This window comes from Astatotilapia calliptera, chromosome 5 (assembly GCF_964374335.1).
Source record: "Astatotilapia calliptera chromosome 5, fAstCal68.1, whole genome shotgun sequence".
NCBI lineage: Eukaryota > Metazoa > Chordata > Actinopteri > Cichliformes > Cichlidae > Astatotilapia > Astatotilapia calliptera.
The window spans coordinates 34,239,913-34,255,348 of NC_137426.1; the positions used below are offsets into that span (position 1 = coordinate 34,239,913).

Sequence of the window (15,436 nt, forward strand, 5' to 3'; positions counted from 1 at the left end):
ATTTTTCAGGTGTCAATACTTCATTTGAGTATTTATTTTTCTGACAACTTTTTACTATATTTTAACATGAATATATATGTATGTTCTAATCCTTATATTTTTAAAGCACACCTGTCCTATACACAGGGGCTGGAGTGAAGCGGAATGGCATTTTTGTCCCTAAGTTGTGGTTGTGATACTTTAGCATTTAGCTAGTGTCTGAGAAGAGGAGCTAACCTAAAGGGAGTAACGTTTTTTTTATGTGTCAAGTAATTTAAATGCAACATTTCTAACAGTAAGAAAGACAGATACAATAAGCAAATCCGGATAAAGCAGCAACAGAGTGTGGCAGGAACTGGACCTGAAATTACAAACGAGTTAGCATTTTGCTCTTTGGTTTCTCTCTACTAAAATTCTCAAAATTTGTGGGTTGAATTGGGTTTTGGTTTTTGGGTTGTTGTTTTTTTAAGATACCAGGATATCTTTTGGGTTGACTTGCAAAAAATCATCATCCCAAACCATTAAGCCTGGACACCATCCATTAAGTTGTTCTGAATGATTGTTTTTAATGTGTTTCAATGTGATTTTATTGTTTTAGCTTCTAACAAGGGTTTTAGCCTTTAAAACAGGAAAGCGTTATTTCTAGCCTGATGTCACTGGTATCTTTCAGAAGAACCGTTTCTTACAAGCCACCATGTGCTCTCATCCAAGTTAAACACATGGAAGGTTTTTGGAATGATGTGTTTGACGGTGCTCTATACAACTGCCATCATCAAAACAAGAAAATATATATCTTCAAGAAGAAGGTTTATCCTGTAGTGTTGCAGAGACTTGGAGAATTAATGTCAGGAGTGACTGAAGATGCCCTGGCTGCATGTGATGGTTAAAATCTTTATTACTTACCTTGTGAACATGCGGTGTCCCTCACTTTCTCAGTCAGATCTGCCACCCTCTGGGACACCACAGTCTAACAGGTGATGTCACAGCGCTCTGTCTTTTACATACAGTTCATGCCAGCATGTACCTTGGTAGACACTGTAGGTGTCGGGGTGCTGAAGAAGTATCATTCACTCCATGCTACAATTAAAAATTGTGTTTTATTAACCATAATCGCAGTCTTCATGTGCTCTTAGTCACTTGGGGCTCAGCAAGCTTAAGAGAAAACAGGAACTCAAAAAAAGATTGGCACGGGTCGTGAGAAAGGAGGCTGATGGAAATTCAGGGTTTTGCAGAATTGTGCAATATGGTGATAAGGTTGCATTAGCATAAGACATGTTTGTGGCTTTTAAGGACAAAGGGTTATGTGCAAACTTTCGATGGCTGGCAGTTGATTTTGGCTGGCATTAAAAGCGCTACTGAGTTTCATTACTGAAAAAAAAGTGAAGAGCATCTACACAGCGCTGTGTTTTTTCACCTTTTCCTCTTTAATCACATGCAAATTTATAACTTTCTGTTTCCTTGAGAAGAGGCTGCAGACACTTAACGTTATTCAAAATTCACCAAAGTCACCCATGTGATTCAGGAAACAAAAAATGACTACGAGTACACGTTAATGTATTTCTCACTTATGGTAAAAACTGCAAACCATTGCTACACCCTTGGGGCGCAAATTCGTTTGCTCAGAGCCGTGAGTACTGAAGCATTACTGTGAGGACTGGGAGGAGAGCTCTGTTCGTGCCTCTGGTTCCCATAGTTGGACCGGCCAGCTCTGGTTGCCTGGGTTACTGTATCCCTTGCGGATGGTCATCTTGCTGTTGCTATGCTAATGAGAGAATATCAAAGCCACAAGCAGCAGCGGCTGCCTGTCGAGTTTACGTGAGAGAGTTTGTGCGTGTGTGTGGTTTATTTACAGTCTGACACCTCAGAGGTCGCTGAGAGGCCAGAGCCTTTAACTTAAAATGTCATACCAATTAAGAATTTGTGAAATTAAGCAGGCAATATCAAACTTTGCATTTTATTCATTAGACATGGAGCTGCTCCTAATGGGGTTGCTCTCTCTGGCTCGTCTCTGCTCTCACCTCCCCTACTGACTCTTCCTTTTACTCGCTGCTGTTTCATTATTTACATCCCCATCTCTGGCTCTTTTTTGGCACAGTTTATCAGTTTAATCAGCTTGCGTGGGGATAGCAGGAGGAGGAGGTGGGGGAGGATGTGAAGATGGGAGGTGGGTAATGCATCTTTATTAGGCTCCCAACATCAGCCCAGGAGACGAGTCTCTGCTATCACTGTCAATTAGCAGGGGGAGACGCTCAGAGGGGTGGGGGTGGGGTGGACTGCAAATGGCAGGCTTCTCTTTATTAATATCTGGAAACAAGCACACAGCATTCAGACGTACAGAAAGAAGCTTCGTCTTTATTAAAACACACTTAGTGCAGCAGTGCAAACCATACAGCAGAATGTCATCAGGCAGTGTAAGGTGCAGTTGCAGAGCGTCAGGTTTCATTTACTGAGAGAATTAAGAAAAAAAGAGGGGGTGCAGGGATGGCTTGACTTTATTCGGCACAGGGACAGATATTACATTATCATTTCATCATGGCTTCCTGGCAATATGGCTTTTTCAATCAGCGAATACAGACATTATTTATTCATCGATGCATTTTTAAAAAGGCACACAAGATACAGCGTAGCCATTCTCCACAGAGTTGACACAATCAAATATACATGAATATAATATTAGTGTGAGATTGTTGGGTGGGGGGTGGGGGGTGTTAAATGAAACTTTATTCAAATGGAGAACAAGGAGAGGAAATGGGGAAAGGGATTAGAGCGCCGCATTTACCCGGGTTGCACTCGGGTTCGATTTTGTCCGGAGCTGCTCCTGCGTGTGTGTCCCTTTCTGTTAGCCTGAGTGAGTCTGCCTGCGTGTGTGTGTGTGTGTGTGTGGTCTGGCAGTATATCCTTGCTTTAAGGCAAGTGTCTCTTTAATGAGGCTTTGCTGCAAAAGGAGCTCCCTAGGACTCTTGACGTGTTCTGCATTTCAAACCAGTAGCACACTCTCTCCTCCATCACACACACACACACACCCTTCATCACAGGTTAATGTGTGTGTTGTGCCAAAGCATTGATTGGTGGATTTCCGTCAATGACGGACAACCTTTCTGAAGCTGTGCGCTGCCTCTCAGCTGCTTTTCCCTTGTACTCGTTCGTTCTCTCGGCTTTTTTCCTCCCTCCTCCGTCTCTCGCCGCAGCACTCTCTGACCTCATGTTTATGTATCTCACTATGTCGCGCTCTTCATCAGAGCTGCTCTGTCAAAGGTCCCTTCCCCATCTTTTCTCTCCTCTCTCTGCCTTGCTTGTTTTTCCGCTGCAAAGGCACTGGGATATGAATAATATAAGAAAGAAGCAGATAGCATTGCTCACCCTCAGACAAACAGGCTGCTCCACGTGTTGTTAGGAGACAGAGGGCAGAGAAATCTGACGGGGGTGAAAGAATTTGTAAGGTGCTACAAACGAATTCCTGTCAAAGACAACTGAGGCTCCTGCGGGCAAAGAAGCGGCTGACGGACGGATTCTGCGATTGCTCTGGCCGCGTACTGGACTGAAGGCACAGGCTTTGTGTCAGTTTAGACAAACTGTATCGCCAGATTAGTAAATGAATAGGCTCCAACGGGTGGATTTGCAGTCAGGAGCTCAAAGCTAGAGCTTCCCAAGCAAAGAATCAACCGGCTATTCGTCACTGATTTGGAGCTGTGATGAACTCTGGTTTTCCAGTCAGGGCAAGTTTCTCTCGCGCTTGATTGTTTTTCAAGGAGGATGAAGTGTTCAAGAGCAGATCAGCTCATTAGCGGCCATGCTGAATTGCTCTTAATGAATGCTATCAGCCGCTAATGAAAAGTATTGTTCTCGAGCGCAGCTAAATCAAAAGGTGTTTAAAGCGCACGCTCGCTGCTCTCACACGCACTTCATCAACGAGCGTTTGGCGAAGAGGTCCCCGATGGGGACTCAACACCATGGTTACAGGGGCTAACACCCCCCACGAGAAATCAAACTCTCATTTGGACCACAGCCACTGCTCAATACCCGCTCCGGTATCGATCGGCCTCGGTGGGAGTGCTTATGTGCGCGAAGGAGAGAGGGAGTTTGAGAGAGAATGGGAGGCGGGGCGGGATGAAGAGGAAAAAGCAGCGAGGGATTGATTTATCTCCCATTGATGATGGTGATTTGGCATCAGATATGTGGGATGCCTGACCTTATTTACAGCCCCCCCACCTCCTCCGCCTGCCAATTAGAAAAGTTTTCCTCTGTACGCTTGAAAACACAGCTCAATAACACAAAAGTATAAAACAGGGGATGTGTGGAAAATGGCACGTGTAAGAGAGCAGACAGCCTGAAGCGACTGAATCGAAGAGTCCGTTAAAGGTGATGGTGGGAAAAAGCGACCATCTCGCTGTGCATCTCCTTTAACCTTCAGCCCACTAAAACTGAAGGCCCTGGGGTGTTTCCAGCATCTCAAATAGACATCAATTTGATATTTTGTTGGCAGGGCTGCTGCTGAGGCTGCTCTTTAAAGAAAATTTCTCATTACCCTTACTAAATTCTGACACTTAAAGACCATTAAGCTAAACTGCTCCGAAGCCTAAATTGTGCCAGTGAACCAGGTTATATTCTGCAAAGTGAGCTCCCCAGTGAAGCTCCTGGTGCAGTGAAGTATACAAAATAATCTCACATCTCCAGCGTTAGCAGCAAATGTTCCAATAAACGGAGCCTCCCGCCACCCTCACCCCCACCCGGTCGAAAAATAAGGCAACTGAAGTGGCGGAGTATCTTGCTAATTTGTGAGGAAGAGTAAATACACCGAAAGCCTCTGCTTGAAGATATTTTTTCATTTCTCCAGTTAGCGGTGAAGGCTGAGGAGATACACAAGGGAGAAGAGTCCAAAGAGTTCATTTTCCTGACGCTTTGATGCTGTATTTGTACTTGCAAAATATAGCAAGCGGACCTTGAGGATTTTACTCCAGCTTACAATCAACAAACTAAAAAAGTTAGTACAAAAAAATCGGGCTGTTGGTTTATGTTTAAGGCAAATCATGCAGCACAAAAGGACAATTATGGAGTTTGTGTAGATGAGCACCAGGGCCGTAGCCAGAAACTCTAATGTCAGGAGTCAAAGCCCTCGCATTTTACCCACCCCGCATTTCTTTAATTATACATATTTTCTTTTTCGTAATTACTTATCACATCTCTCAATGTATGAACTCAGCTATATTTACTGGGGCTCTTTAGGGACTTTTATCTGCTATTTCTCTTGAGTTGCATGATGGGAATTGTAGGCCTTATCATTTTCTGCTTCTTTTCTTTACTCTGCCTTTTGTCAATTACCCTTTAGCTCAAATTCACATCTTCTTCTTCCTAGCGGTTTATATCCCGCGACGCAGGGTCCGCTATCTTGCATGGCTTCCTCCACTTCTTCCTAAGCTCAAATTCACATCTATTATCTGTAAATAGTATTCACAAATGTTAACATCTCTGTGTGGTGAAAGCCATATTTCTGTTTTCATGATTTAAAAAAAAAATTCTTTGTTGTGATTTTTGGACGATTCTTTGTGGTGTTAATTTACCCAACACAACATTTTCTCCAAACCATCACTGAATATTTATGGAAATTTTTCAGCAACTGTGAACAAACTATAACACTGCTGGGAAATGAATGAATTTCTAATTTGAGGATTTGAAAAAACAAGTATATTTGCAAATACTACATTTTAAAAACAGCGCAGCACATCTATTAATAAGCCACCCAGGAGTTTCAGGAACCTGGTGGAAGGTTACATTCTATCTAATAACAAACAGGTTGTCACCTCAGACTCTTAAAGAAGACTACGTTTCACTTATTTTCTGTTCTTAGACGTTTTAAATGCAGACAGCCAAAGGTCAAGATTCACACTTCTCTGAGCACTAGGTTTGAGACAGGTTTTTCTGCTCTTGGCTCTGTATGATGTCACTGAGAGGCGATATATCTGACTGAGGCACCAGGCATAGTCTCCACCTTTCACTTCAAATGTGGCATGCAGCGTCAAAATGTTTGCTAGTACAAAAAATGTTGAAAAAAAAATTGAAAAAGCAAATCCATAAACAGCAGCAGCGAGGACTTTATCCCCAGGATGATGGATCTCGTCCTCTACAGCACCTCCACTACCCTGGCCCATGAGTCAGGCAGTCACTGACGCCACCCTAACAGAATTTTTCTGTAAAGTCTTACATTTTCAGTTATGCAGTGCAGCCATTTGGGTCTGGCAGCATGCTAAATTGCCAGGTGCAGCTTTAGTAATGATTTATAAATACATTTTTACTCAACTTAATTTCATAACTCCTCAGGCATCGACCTCAGCTCTCGAGGGTGTCAGAATTGCTCTTCTATCACGAGGAGCACATGTGTGGTTGGCAACTCAAGGACTGGTTGGGCCTGGTGGAGTTGGGGGGGCTGGTAATGACCAAGGCGCAGACCTGAGGTTGGCACAGCAGGCTGCAATCTAATCAGCACCGTGCCTTATTTTCATGGAGACGTGGGGGAGAATTAGATATTTAATGGCGACAGTTTTATCTTTCAATCACACGCCTGGGTCTGCACCGTGGACACCTTGTTAAGGGGCTAGATGTGCCCAATCAACAGGCGTAGGTGGGCTGTCAGTGTGAGTTTGCGCCCGTCTGTGTGATTGAGTGTGCATGGGTGCTTTTAGCTGGTTACCACTCTCCAATCAGAGGTGTTTGTGTGTCTCACTGTGGCTCATATTGTGTTTGATGCCTGAAGACTGGCACAAATTGGCAATCAGGTGAGGTTGGCATGGACGAGGGCCTCTCCTCACCAGGATCCTGACTCCAATTGGCCCCTTCTCCGCTCTCCCATCCTCTCATCCCTCTCTTCCTCTCTCACCGAAGCCATTTTAACTTGACCCTGACAGGTGCTCCTGACAAAACCCATTACAGTCTCAATTACGCTATATATCTCTCCCTCCTTCTCCTTCCACTGCTTGTTTTTATCCCCCATTTTTCCCGCTCCACTCCTCTGATACTCCAGAGCCGGTGGGAGCTCTAATCGGCCGGCGTTAGCACTTCCCTCTTGACTATCACCAGTCTATCATCACTGCGCATCTCATTTCTCCTAATTAGCCTTAGTGGGACCATCACTTTTCTCTTCATTAGGAACAACACAACAGATGTGGGTGAGAGAAGCAGAAGCAATGGTGGGACAACAGTGTGATGAATGGTAGGGTATATGTGCGTGTGTGATGTGTGTGTCTATCTGCATGTGGGGATGTTTGCACAGAGAGATCGGGTCTGCCACCTAAGTGTATGTGCACGCTTACTGCGTAATTTTTTATTGAGATTATTCTTTTGGAATTTTGCCTTTTATTTGACAGTGACACATAGGCTGGTGGCCAGAATCAAATTGTGGCATATTGCAGGTATAATGCATTCATCTACAATACCAGGCTACTAGAACACCCATCTGACTGAACAGCTTGCAACTGTGGTGCAACCATGCGAGCTAGCTTCACTGGTTTTCCCTGAATACCACACAACTTTATGTTAGTGCCAGCAATACTGTCATTTGTCTGGGGTCTACAAAGGTCTTCTTTGATTTATACATCACTTGCAAATAGATTTGATCCATCAGCTCGTGTTGATCATGACTTGTCTGAACCAGAATAAGAACTTCTACTACAACGGTCAACCTGTGGTGCAGAAATTGCAGTTCCTATATTGGCCACTTGAGGGTAAGTCGGTAACTACAGACATATTTTCATGGCCAATTTTTGCCATGAAATTAGCACATTTACAGCCTGGGATAGTGAAAAGAATGTTTTGGTCTCTATGAATAATTTAATCTGAGGTTTCAAATACAGAGTCAAATTGGTGATATCCATCTTTTATATAAAGTCTGTGGTTAATCAGAATCAGAATCAGAATCAGAATACTTTATTCTGATTCTGATTCTGATTAACCACAGACTTAAGTTTGCTAACCCTGCTATAATAATCATGCTGTACAGCTAACCCCACCACAAACCCCTGTAACATCTGCAACATCATGTCATTTCCTTAAGCTGCTGGAAATGCGGACACATATGTTTGGACTATATCTGCAATATATATATATACAGTATATACGTGACACTGCACCTACTCATGATTTGTAAGTAGTCGCAAACCAACTAAGACAAATCTTGGGTTGTATCCAAATGCCCAACAATGAAAATATCTTTGGGGCGATCGATTTTTGGTGATTCGTGTTTTCAAATGGAACTTAAATAATGTGGTTCAGAAGTCTCATTTTAAATTCACAGGGAACTATCGTTGGGTTACATGGGGTTAGGTAGAGATTAACTCGCTCCCCTTCAGAATAAAGCAGAAGTCCGACATTTGGGAAATGACACTTTCGTGTAAAGACTTCAGTCTGCCCTTTTCTTTTTGCTAACAATTAAACGTGCAGACAGAAGATTAGCCATTTTGACACAGGAGCAAATAAGCCTACTGTGTGAAGCTTCTCCTTTAAGCTGGGGGAACAGAGCTTCTGATGCAATTCAGAAGTAAGTCCCTTTCATTAGAGTTCATTCCCTACTAGTATCATCCACCATTTGAATTTATGTATGACCTCATTATGCAGCAAAGGGCCTTTGAATCGGATGACATATATTAATATTATATCTAACCTAACTGAAGTTCACTCTCTTTTTTTTGCCACATTTCAAATTTGCCTTTTCTGCCCTGATATTACATCTTTGTCTTTCCGGTGGTTTACCGTCTTTTCTCACCAATTTCTCACCCTTTCTCTGGGCGTCCTTGTTCCCGGCGCCCTCCCCTCTCCATCTCCTGCAGGTGTGTGCATGATGTGTGGGAGCAGAGAGGAGGGGCAGCAAGGTGTTGAAGGAGACGCGTGAGACGTACAGGGAGCAGCAAGTGATGAATCTTCCAGCCGTCTGTAACACTCTCCGCTTCGCCGGCTCTTCCCTCGTTTCTGACCCAAATCTAATGCGACAGGACTCGTTTTCGCCGTCCCCGCGCGCTCACCACCTCCCACAACCCGCCCTCCCCCTCGCCGCTCTCGCAGGAGTCATGCACCACCCCTCTATTTTTAGCTGTTTGTCCTTGAGTTACAATCCCCGAAAATTGCCATGATCCATAAAGGGGTTGTGGTGCTTGAGGGAGAACATGCTCGCACACACACACACACACACCGTTGCCAGTGCCAATTCACCCTCCAGCCCTACCCCCACCCCATCCTCACTTGCCCCACCACCACATCGTACCACCTCTGTGCATGCGTGTGTGTGTGTGAGCAACAAATCGTTACCAATTTAAAGTCTTTCTCCATTACTGGAGCGAATATTCCTCTCATTAAAGAGGTGAAATGGAGGGAGTTAAACGAGTGCAACGCCGACAGATCAGGCTGTTCTTTTCGCTGCCTCCCCCCCACACGCACACACTCTCATGCCCCACCTCAGAAAGTTATCCACTGTAGCCAATTAGCATGACTGCTCTGTCTAGCATTAGCCCCCCCTCCACACACACACGCATCCAGCTCGTGCTCTCATTACCGTCTTTCTCTCTCTTCCTCCGCTATCGTCCCTCCTCTCATTCTCTCTCTTTCTCATTAGGGCTGCGTCGTAACACAGTGAATCATAATAGGTGCTCTACACTGTGAAATGGCTTTAGCTTTGTCTCATTTCGCCGCTTGTAGCAGGAGAATGAGTAAACAGACAATCTATTCCATGCAGGCGTAGACACACACCAACAGACACAATCAGGGCCGTTCATTAATCTGTCGTAAAGCAGCTTTTTGCCCGCCTGAAGGAATCCCTGATATTCGCAGACAGAGAAAGAGAGACGGGTGGGGGCTAATCTATGGGAGCTGCCATGCAAGGCCATGTACTATCCACCGATAATAAACAGATGAATCCGAGCAAGGAGAGAGTTTCGGGACACGACGAGTGAAAGATGGAGCAGAGGGAGAGATAGCAGGAGGACTTCGGGCGAATGAGGTGGAAGGCCCGAAGGTAGATCGGAGAGGGGAGAGAGGATGGCAGCGAAGAAGTTGGGGAGGGGGGCGAAACAGCGTGCAGCAGGGGGTGGAGACGGCGGCACTGAGGCGTATTCTAAGCCCTGAATGTAAATATGCGTGAGGGGATTATCACAGAGTGCCAGGCGGCGCTTTTGGGGCTTTGTTTCCGTGACACCATGACGTTGGCTTTGTTTCCCTGACAGCAGACGTGTGTGTGTGTCAGTGTGTGTGTATGTGTGCCATAGCATGTGTGTTTGTGTGTGACATCCAGGCATCTGTTTCCTGCTGGAAAAGGTTAATTACATCTCCACTGCCTGACTGGACGTGCCATGCATAATCACACATGCTAATGAGACCTGTGTGTGTGTGTGTGTCTTTTGTCTTTGTGTCTCCATGTGCATTCTGGAAAGGCTGTACTGTAGTGGCTGAACAGATATCTTAACCACTTGTTTCAGCTTTGAAAAGCTATTGTTGCAGCCAAGAAGAAGCACAGACACACACACAACACTCGCAGAGTCCTACACTCAAACAGGTGACAGCTGGAAGAGCACCGCAACGGCATTTACGGACAGACACTCCTCTCCCAATGGGGGACATTAATTGATGGGTCTGCATCCATGTGTGCGTGTGTTTGTAATTACTCGTCTGCCTGTTAATGAGACAGAGATGCTACGCCGTAAGCGGAAGGACTTCTCCCAAACTCCGCTGCTCACTCTGACCCCTGACTCCTATCTTCACACTCCAGCTAAGCTGCTGATTGGACAGCTGCTTGGCTTTAGATGGAGCCCAGCGCAGCGTGAAAAGCCGAGATGGGCTCCGGCCCTCCATGGGTGACTCTGGAAATTACTGCACACTTTCTCACTCAGCTGAAGTTTTCACTAAGTTGATCTGACATAAGCAGGTAGGTGAGGAGGTGCAGAGCTCAGTCGAGCTTTGGCTCTAATTCAGCCCCCGCGGAGGAGCGGTGAGGAGTGCGACTCAGAAAAATAATGGATTTCTAGAGTCCATCGCCTCTTCGCACCTTGTGAGGAACGCCAGCTATGGCAAGAAATTAATCAAACAGATACGATTTTTTTCTCTTTTTTTGGAATCACATCAGCAAAAGCAAAGTTCTCAGTCAGCTGCCAAGGGAGAAATGAGAGTGCTGCAGGGATGTGTAATGGGCATGAGCGAGGAGTTCGCAGGCTTTTATTTTCAACTTGAAGAGCGTGGCTCAAGACAGCCTTGTGCTTGTTGAGTTTAGCCAGGTTAAAAAGTACAAAAGAAGAAGTGTTAGTCACCGATACTCTGGGAAAAATACAGTACCTGATTCGAAAGCACCTTTTCTTTCTTTTCTTTTTTTAACTTTAAATAAAAGCCTGTGCTCGTTGAACCCCCTTTACCATCTCTGTTATAATGTCGCCAGGCAGCATACCAGACAGTGGAGGCTGTCCTGAGCAGTGATAACCCAGGCCACACATTTCGGTCCATTAGGGATAAATCCCACAGAAAAGGCGAAGACAGCTGGGCTGACAGCAATGCTGTCACACCTGTGTCTCCTGATCCCTCCATTGCTCTACCTCTTCACACTCCTCATCCTCCACTTGATCACTTTTCTTCTTCCTCCGTCTGCGGCAGAAGCCATTAAGGCCACAGAAGCAGGCGCAGGTGAAGGGCATGTCCTATCTGATGCACCGCATCTACGTGAACCTGTGAATGGACACAGAGGGAAGAGGGGGAGAGAGAGAAGAATAGGTAAAGCATTAAAACAGTCCTCTTTCATCTAGTGCTCATGATAAGGACTTTTGCTTGGAACAAACATGGATATCTGCAATAGAAGAAGCTGCTTCCCTTTCATGCACGTTTCAGGCAAAGCCAGTTTTCTGGATGGAACTTAGCAAAGATTAAGCTAGTGGCCATTTCTTTATGTGCAGTGGACTCTTTAAGCAGAGGTACCATCTAAAACAATAAATGCTTCAGTGATTAGCATCCTTTTTATGCTTGGAACACAAATGGGGAGAGCCTCCCCAACTAAATTAAATTTCACTGTAATCAACATGAATCTAAAGGCTCTGCACAGACCTGTAAGCTCTTAACCCTCAGAGGTCAAAGTTATCATCGGAAACAATCCCAACTCTATCTTTGAACCTGACCCTAATCAAAAAGCATTTTCACTCGCTGGGCCCACATCCTCATTTTAGGTTTGACAGCATTTTAGTAGATAAAGGTGAATGGCTTGGACGTGAATTGAGCTGCGGTTTGGGGAAGGCCTCGAAGGGGGCTGGCGGTGGCTCCCAGACCCGGCAGATCCCAATGTACTAAATAGAAGTGAAGAAGTTAAAGAACTGAAAGGTGGAGGGAGGGTGGGACACGTAAATGAGAAGGAACAGCTTGTAGAAGCCTAATTTCCTTCGGGATTAATAAAGTATTCTGATTCTGATTCTGAACTGGGGAACATATATAGATGGGAACCGGAAGGAGCGTGTTTGGAGGCATGGTCCCATTCCCGAAATTCAGATACTTTATCTCCAATTAAAAAACATGAGTTTTACAGTTCTTTGTTCTCTGCCTGTTAACTTTTGGAAGAACATTTTTTTAAATGTATAAAATTAGGTGCTCCTATAAAATATTGATATGATGGCATACAGGTTCATCACTGACAATCTTTCTATTTCAATACATGAAATCTCTACAGTGAAAATACTTACCAACATTAACGTACAGTTAATTTTAAATAGAAGTCGCTACAGCTACCACATTACTGAGCAGAATAAGATGCTAGTCCCAAAAGTATTTTTCCACTTCTAAATCAGGCCGTGTGTGGTCCAGGGCGTCACCAGTGATGTCTGACACTAACCCTACACATGTTTGTGTTCTTTTAATTGTTCTCTGAAGTCTTGGCAATGAGGGGATATAGAAAGAGTGCTTTTCTGCTTCTCTCTAAGACACTGGAGTCAGGACTGAGCTAATGAGTGAATGTAAAACAAGTGTGAACCTTGGACAGGCTTTCAGTGGAGAGAACGCAACATTCAGTTGGCATCCACTATATCAGTAAGTTTAAAAAAAACCCTGGCAACTCATTACCCTCATACAACTGAAGGAAAAGGAAGGCGATCTCAGTCTGGTCTCCTGTTTTGAGGAGACGGTGTGTTGCCATTAATAAAGAAACCATTGGGAAGATGATGCTGGTCAGTGTCATGAGTCTGACAAGCAAACACTTGGAAGAACATTTTTTTTAAAAAATGACATGATGGCAAACAGTAAGGATTAGGGTTAGTGTCAGGTTCATAACTGATGATAACTTAGATCAGGGCAAAGAATGGGCATTTGAAAGGTCCCGCTCACATGGAGAACATGTGTTACATTGGCCTGTATTTACTGTTTAACTCCCACAGAAATACTGTTTTCATACTGTGTGCATTCACACTGGAATAGAAAAGTAGAAGATTGTTGTTGATGTTCTCCCTGTCCTTGAACTGGGACCAGGAACAGCTGATCAAAACTCCTGTCAAGCACTGCATATTCACCAAAGGCCATCACTTACTCAGTAACTATGGCTGGTGCATCAAATTTGCTGCAGCTGTACTTGACAATTTCTGAACCATGTTCATTAAAGTTGTTTTCACTGACTCACTGTTCAGGTTAGTTATTTCAACCAAAATTTACAGTTTTGATCATATTATATTTTTTTACACCTTCGTCGAAGCCAGTAATAAACACGGGGATAATTATTGTCATTTCATTCTTCTAGGTATCTTTTATGCATAGAAACGTGGGTTATTTTTTCAAATTGGGTTATTTTTTTGTATGTATGTGTTTATTGATCTATTTGGCAGCTCTTGCTGACTACATTTGGTGTGTTTTTTTCTGGTGGTAGTCTAGAACTTCATCTTTTTTCATTAAGGCTGCCAAAAATCAATCAGCAATAGCTAGGCTACTGTGAGGGCAAGGTGCCCAACCCTAGAGTATTTTAAAACACAGCAAGTCTATGTCCCAATAAGCAGGTGCGTTGGTTCATAAACACTGATGTTGGTGAATCTGTTTCAAAACCACCTGATACAAACTGACACATATCTTTGCGGATGGACTGCTGATTTGTTGAGGGTGCACGCCGCCTCTTAGCGAGTGTCAGCTGGTGTAAGCTTTAGGCCCGAACGTTCAAATGAGGGTTTCACAAGATAATGTACACTTTAACACTTTCAGTGTTTGTAATGTGCCATTTATGTCTTTATACACTACTCTGTATTTATCATTAGTTATTATGGAACGTATATGTATGTTCTGACTCGGTTTTCCTCCCCTCAACCCCAACTGGTTGTGGCAGATGGGCGTCCCTCCCTATGCCTGGTTACTTCCTGTTATATGGGAGTTTTTCCTTCCCACTGTCGCCAAGGTGCTTGTTCATAGAGGGTCTTCTTATTGTTGGGGTTTTCTTTGTATTATTGTAGGTTCTTTACCTTACAATATAAAGCACCTTGAGTTGACCGTAGAATATCAAAGTGATCCTTTATGTTTGTGTTAATTTTTTGTAGCCACATTTTTGTTGAGGTTACATTTAAAACCTGTAGTATTTATCAATGTTTGTGTGTGGAAAATCTGTCTTTAAAAAACAACAACAACAACAAAAAACGCAGCGTAGAAAAAAATTTAAGACGGCATCAAGAGATGATGAGATGGTCCCAATGTTTCCAAATAAGATGAGGAAGAAACAGATTCCTAACCCATCCCATTCTTGAGACAAGGGAGCAGCAACAGAGAGAGTTTCATGGATTGATCCAGGAGATGAAGCTGTATCACGAGCACTTTCATACATATTTCAGGATATCAGTGGGGCAGGTTGAACTCTTGTTGGCAGAGTTGGGACCCCATCTGAGGAGGCAGCGAAATAATATCAGAGAGCTGACTGACCCGGAGCAGCTGTGTGTCTAAGGTAATATTTGATCTAAAAGATATTTAACCATTTCCATATCATTTTATATTCACGACTGGTTTATTTTAAGCTACGAGTGGTCTGACTGGTCAGATCTGTTTATTTGGATCCAAACAAAAATCGAGCTTGGTTCAAAAAAAATAAATGTCGTAAATTTGTCCAGTGTACCAGCCATGACTCTGATATTATGGATGAAAGACGAGAGACTAACAAAAATCACCCTCTTTTTTTAAGCATACAAGAGCCTTTTTTTCTTGTCAAGTGGTAGGGGTTGAGGTTAGGGGTCGGCACTGGCTGTAGTCTGCGAACACTCATTCTACAAAACGAAAGAGATACAGCCAATCGACTGATGGAAGTTCCTGTGTGACCAAAACTAAATGATCTTACCTGCAAAAACACTGATTAACTTCTTAATCTTTTGAGATTTATCGTCACTTATATGGTAAAGGTGTACAGATGTGCAAGTGATGTTATTTCAGTAAATCACAATAGGCAGCGTGTGTGACTGTGTAGATATCTGCATGTGGTTGTCTCCACATATTTGCAGTG

General features: G+C 43.8%; 1 long non-coding RNA gene across 1 annotated transcript in view; it reads right to left on the bottom strand.

Annotated features, from left to right (window-relative positions):
* Positions 1-2,311: 2,311 nt before the first annotated feature.
* The window catches only part of LOC113022998 (uncharacterized), a 32,771-nt gene continuing 19,646 nt past the window's right edge, over positions 2,312-15,436 (bottom strand). Inside the window, exon 3 of the long non-coding RNA XR_003272481.2 lies at positions 2,312-11,667. This is a non-coding gene — a long non-coding RNA (uncharacterized LOC113022998). The remainder of the gene's footprint in view (positions 11,668-15,436) is intronic.